This window comes from Lytechinus variegatus, chromosome 1 (assembly GCF_018143015.1).
Source record: "Lytechinus variegatus isolate NC3 chromosome 1, Lvar_3.0, whole genome shotgun sequence".
Taxonomy (NCBI): Eukaryota; Metazoa; Echinodermata; class Echinoidea; order Temnopleuroida; family Toxopneustidae; genus Lytechinus; species Lytechinus variegatus.
In genome coordinates this window covers 67,860,598-67,867,236 of record NC_054740.1, presented here as the reverse complement: position 1 = coordinate 67,867,236, position 6,639 = coordinate 67,860,598, and positions in this window count along the sequence as shown.

Sequence of the window (6,639 nt, the reverse complement as noted above, 5' to 3'; positions counted from 1 at the left end):
GGATGGTTAGATCTCTAAATTTTATGATTTGGTATGCACAACAGTCATACTTGTATTCTCGTTCACATCTTAATTTGTTGGCAAGATTGTATACATGTATATTTATTAATTTCTTACCAACAGTCCCAGAAAAACCCGGCATGTTTCCTGATTGGGCTACCCTTTTTTATTTGTGTTAAAAAATACATAGATAAAATGAAATAGATATACATTCAGTTGTAACATTTTCAAAGAAAGACCTGAAAATATGTAAATATTTGACTAAATTTGAAGAAAAAAATTAAAAACTTTTAGGGATAGTTTTGAAAACCTGATGACCCCTCAAGAACAATGCACATAAATTTTGAAGGAAAAGATAATTTATGAAGAATCTTGTGGTTATTTTGAATGACAAATGTGCTCTCGTGCAATAAGTATTTCAGTAGCAAATTAGACAGTGTCAGTAAAACACTAATGAGCTCTCTGGATTTTATCTGTGTTTAGCAAACTGCCCCTACCTATATTCCAGAATTCTCCTACTTTATCAATATGTAACATGAAACATACACATTTATTTTAATCTCTTCACTTTGTTATCCATCAACCCCCCCCCCACACACACACAAGTTCTACAAAAATTACACTTCCACAACAAATGAAGAAAATTGACATTCAGGAATCTTCAAAATATTTCAAATATATATATTTTTTGAGATTATATATTCTCAGTTAGGATCAGCAAAATAGCAACCTGCACTTGCAATATGCGGCACAGTAAAACACAAAATATCTGCCCTTTTATCCACAAATGTAATATACGTTCATAGAAATCTTTCATGGACTTGAAGCGGAATGTCACAACAAAATATCAGAGATCACAAAATATATATATATCAAATATCAGTATTACACAAAAACACAAGGTGAATTATATAAGACTGTACTGGAATACAAACAGATAAAGGTGGATTTCAAAACATGGATGGAATAATTGAGGAGGCAGTAACTCTCCTTTAACCGTGAGGTAATCATCATTGAATGATTCAAAGCTGAATGTGATTCTCTCTACCACAAATAAGATAACAGTGTAAATTTGTTGGTAGTTTGCGAGTATACAGAGGTAAAAACATTGTATGATTTGCCAGATTGGAATTTTGTGACACCAAGGAATGAAAATGCATGTATAGCTTGCCATACAGGAGCAAAAACATCTCAAAATATATATACCTATTTGGTTTACTTGGTGTACTGTGTGCAAACAATGAATAACGTTCACAGTCTCAAATACTAGTACAATTCAAATTTCATGAGACATGTCTATTTGGGGCATAGACATTGTTTACTTGAAAAATGATTGAATGACAGAAGAGAGAAGTTGAGATACTAGAGAGAAGAGAGATAGCATGAGTGAGAGAGGGAGAGAGAAAGAGAGAGAGAGGGGAGGGAAGATAACAACCGGCAGAGAGGGGGAAGAAACCAAAGGGCAGGTGGGGGGGGGGTAGAAAAAGAAGAGGAGGCAAAGGGAGATCTTTTAGCATTCAACAAATTGAGCAATCAAAATATTTAAAAAATACATATGAGGTGCACATCTGAGTCATACAGTAATCTAGAATGTTCTACTTCAAATGGAAAAAAATATGATGGCCTATATCGTAAAGTATCTAGGAACAATATTCAGAGATAATATCATTGTGTAGACGTTTCACATTTATAAAAGGTTTGCAATTTTACTGGCAAATTTTGTTGATTCTGATATGGGATAATGCGTATATAAGCAACACATTTTGACCCTTTTTTTTCTCTTCCCATTAAAAAAAAGAAGAAGTATGTTTAAGTTTAATATCAGTTTGAAATTGCTGATTTTGTATATTTTTTCCTAATAGTACAAAGCAAATTACACTGAAAAGCAACAATAATACAGTATTATTATTGAATTTCTAAAAATGTGACCATACTCTTGGCCAGTGATTGCTATTGAGAATACCTCATAAAAAGTGAATGATCGATTTAAAAGAAAAGCAGGAAACAAAGAAAATCTTTTCTGAACTGAACACAAAATCTTAAAACATTTGTTTCAGTTTGTTTGAAGTACATTATATTTACATGTAAAAAATATGCAAGAACAAAAACTGTGACATGAAATCTTATTATATGACATGTACTTTTTTTTTTCAAAAACACTCTTTTTTTTCACACAAAAATTTGTACATATTGGGCGGTTGAACACTGATAAGGCTTATTTTAGGCCACTGAAGAATAATCGATGCAATAAAATTGCAAAACGAGATATCTCGGTGAAATCCTAATTGTAATACAAATTTAAAAAAAAACAATTATAATGATAATAAATAAAAACAAAACATGAATAGGTATCACAATAGATTTTCAATATCATTTAAACGCTGAATCTTCAATTTTCCTTTTTTTATCAAAGGCATTAAAGAGTAAATTGTGCATCTTGGATGAAGAATAACAATAATAAAGAGTCATTAAAATTTGTCACAGATTCTATGCGGAATTACTGAATATAATCACTTATCATGAGTGGGGTGTCAAAATTAGCTGCAAAAAAGGAGGCCATTTTAATTTGTCTCTAAACTGATCATTTGATTATTTTCCCATCCCGTTCATGGGAAATTAAATCTTGAAACTCCTCTATCAAAGGATTTTTTTTTTTCATTGCAATGGTATTGCGATAAAATCAGATAACAAGATCAAGAAAACAAAAAGCTGATCTCTTTCTTCACTGAATATATGTCATTTGGAAAATAAGAATTTATAATAATCAAGTATCCATTCTGGATTAAACAGTAAAATCACTGATACCTGCACATTTTTTTTAATAGGATTATGACATGACTCCCTATTCGACTAGACTTCTAGGAAGAACAGAGCCATTATATCAATGGTTCTGAATAGAGTGATCCATACGTATACTTTTAAGTGCTTATATATTTATATTTAATCTCATATCTTGTGCAATGAATTTTGTTGTGATTTTTATATGGTAGATAAAACCAAACCAAAAACACAGGACAATCGTGTTTATAAGAATAAGGTTGGACATCATACTGAGTCTTACTGAATAATCCACAAATGAGATAATTCATAAATAATGTATCACATTTTGAACCTTTGTGAGTACTGCTGAGAGAGAAGAGAAAATCAAGTAACCTGAATGTGATACCATGTTTCACAGATACTTAAAAAGACATCAAAATTATGGAAAATTTATCAGAAATGTTAGTTTTGAAGAATGATTTTAAATCATTCATTTGCATATATTCCAAAGTATTAAAAATACTAAGAGTTGACTACTAAAAAACAAATAAGATCATTAAGAACAAAACAAATCATAATCTTCTTTCTCGTTCACAAATTGCACTTGAGTCTCTAACAATACTTAGCTACTATACAATTTAAATACTTCAAATAATTTTGTTTTCAACACAAAAGTAAAGCATCACACGAGTAACCAACACATAAAAAAAATGTTTGAATTCATTCAATGTTGAATTAATATCTTTAAGTTTTCTAACCTACTGAAACCTCTCAATATCAATTATTGACCCAATTCAAACAGCCTGGTTTGCTGAAAATTGTGATAATTATTTAAATATACGGCATACCCATGTAAACAGATAAGGTCAATCTGGCATAATATACCATATATGGAATAATGCCATAATATCATCTTAAAACCCCCATTATTTTTAGTAGTTTGTGTATGCGCCAATTCGCTGTGACAGTGAAAAAGCGTTCAAGCATACAATGAATATATCAATAACTCAAATTGTGTGTCATTTGTATTCTATTGCCACTCTAGGGAGAAATATAAAGAAATAATTACTAGCATCAAATCAGGGTGTTTAGGACTTTGCTTTCAACATTCAAATTCAAAATTGAAATACATTCAAACCATTTAAGTACTATCACGGACAATACAAATTCAAGGAACATATAAGAATGTAGTAAACATTACAAAAATTGCAAGGTTTCAATGAGTCAGTATAACAAGTGACATAAAATAGCAAATATTTACAAACCAATTGCTATTGTTTTTCTTAAATTGCAAAAAAAAACACATAATACTTTTTCATTCTGAAATAAAATTTGCATAATATTTACATAAATATGCTGGCACTCAATGCTATGTTACATAAATGTACAATTCTGAAATATTATTGGCATGAAAATAAAGAGATTTAATTCCTTATTTTCTAAAATGTTGTTCATACATGGCACATGTAACAAGAGAGTGAGAAACATCAGAATAAATCAATGTAAGGAGTTTGCATAAATTAAATTTGTGATAAGTGCTTCGTGATGCAGACATGCTTTCTGTGAGTGGTGTTGTATTGTGACAAAATTATGAAAGTTAGGGGGATTTTCACAAAGAGCTAAACCTGATTAAAAATCATGCATAAGTGCCAATGCACACATAATATTCAATGCATTAACTTATCGATCAATTAATATTCTGGTATAAATCAAGTGCTCTTACATTATTTATAGTGGAATATTCAATATTAAGGATGACTTTTTTATCAATGTCTTGTCATTTGAAATCATGTGGCCATCGTAAATAAAATAATAACCAATCCAATTGAATCTAATTAAGATAAATAAATTCAAAGTCAATCTCGTTCTTACAACCTTCATTTGATTTCACATATTCAAACTATTTTAATATCTACAACAATGGTATAAAAGTAATCCTAAATCCTATTCATCAAATGAATTCCTACGATTGTGAAATTTGTGAGTGAAAAATACAAGGCACTTAAATGTAATATCAATAAAGGTACAAACGACATACATCTTCCTCTTATTATACTTGCAGCATTACAAACCATACAATAACGGTACATCTTTCTAAAATACACCACAGAAACAATACATGGAGTTGATGCATAGTGCAAGAGATGTGCATTTAAAACTGAGAAAAGAGATATCAAAAAATCAAAATAAAATTTGCTGTTTATCTTACAGATACAATGATATAATAGAGTCTGGCAAATGGCAGGGGTATTTTGGCTCGTTTGCTTAGGGAAACCCAGGCATTCAAGTTAAAAGCATGGAATTACAGGCTGATAGGCCTTTAAAAAAATTGGGTACCGGTAATAGAAAACAATTTCAATGATGCAAGACCATTTTTACAACCAATATGGGTTCTACCAATAAACTAATTGTTTAGCATTGTTACTTTTAATAATAAAGTTATCTTGCAATATGGGAATTGCGTATTAAATTATTTGACATGCCATAGGCTGAAAAGTCAAAACTTTTTTGGGTCAATCTGTTTTTTTGTTGTTTAATTCTAGGGTAAACTGGTTAAAAATCTAACTCTATTAAATATCCTAAACCTAAAGCTAAATCTTAAAGCTGATCCCACTCCTAGTCTTCGGACCCTGAGACTCAATCCTACGACTCTAATTGAAAGACAAGAATCAGAACCACTCGGCTTATCACATAACAACTGAAATTAATCTTAAGTGAGATGGGAACAAACTTTTGTAATTTGAGTGGTTTACAGCTTCGAAAATTGATCTTAGCATACAGTGAATCACCTCCTCCTGGTTTCAAATAAAAAGGTCACCGACTGATAGAACAAATATAGAGCCAAGATATATTTCAGGACTGTGTTAAATTCCTTTCATTCTTAATATTAATCAGGCCATGTTTATATCATCTTACTAATATTCACCAGTGTCCCCCCTTCCCCAAAAATAACAAAGCTTAAAGGGGTGGTCCAGGCTGAAAATATTTATATCTTAATACACAGAGTAGAATTCACTGAGCAAAACGACAAAAATTTCCTCAAAATCGGATAACAAATAATAAAGTTATTGAAGTTTAAAGTTTAGCAATATTTTGTGAAAACAGTCATCATGAATATTCATTAGGCAAGCTGATGATGTCACATCTCCACTTTCCGTTTTCTTATGTTATTACATAAAATCATAATTTTTTCATTATTTCATACCTGTGTGAATAATATGTCTCCCTTATAATGAAATAAGTTGCAGCAATAAATATCTAATGCACTAAATCAGTTGTCAATCCAATTTTTCTAGTTCTTGGAGGAAAAAATTTGAATAAACTTAATTTCATATAATAAAATACAAAAGAACAAGTGGAGATGTGACATCATCAGCCCACCTAATGAATATTCATGACGACTGTTTACACGAAATATTACTAAACTTTAAAATTCAATAACTTTGCTATTTGTTGTCCGATTTTGATGAAATTTTCAGCATTTTGCTCAGTGAATTCTACTCTATTTATTAAGCTATAAATACTTTCAGCCTGGACCACCCCTTTAAGAAAGGCACATCATTTAGGCATCACAGTATGAGGCACTGCAATATTGATGAAATACTTCATCTTCAAGGTGGTGCATATGCAGTGAAAAACACTGGGGTAAGGTGGGTCAAATTGCAGTGATAGATACCTGCCAATGATCCTCTTCAAATTCAAATTCTTGTTGTTCCGATTCACATGCCATGGCAAACAGGGCAAGAAAAGTTTATAATTTTCTTATCTTAAATCATAAACCATATCTATTTTTGTTTTATTTGAATATACCTTCACACTCAACAATTCATTTTGTACTTTGAAATGAGAATAAAATGTTCTTACAATTTTACAGGATGG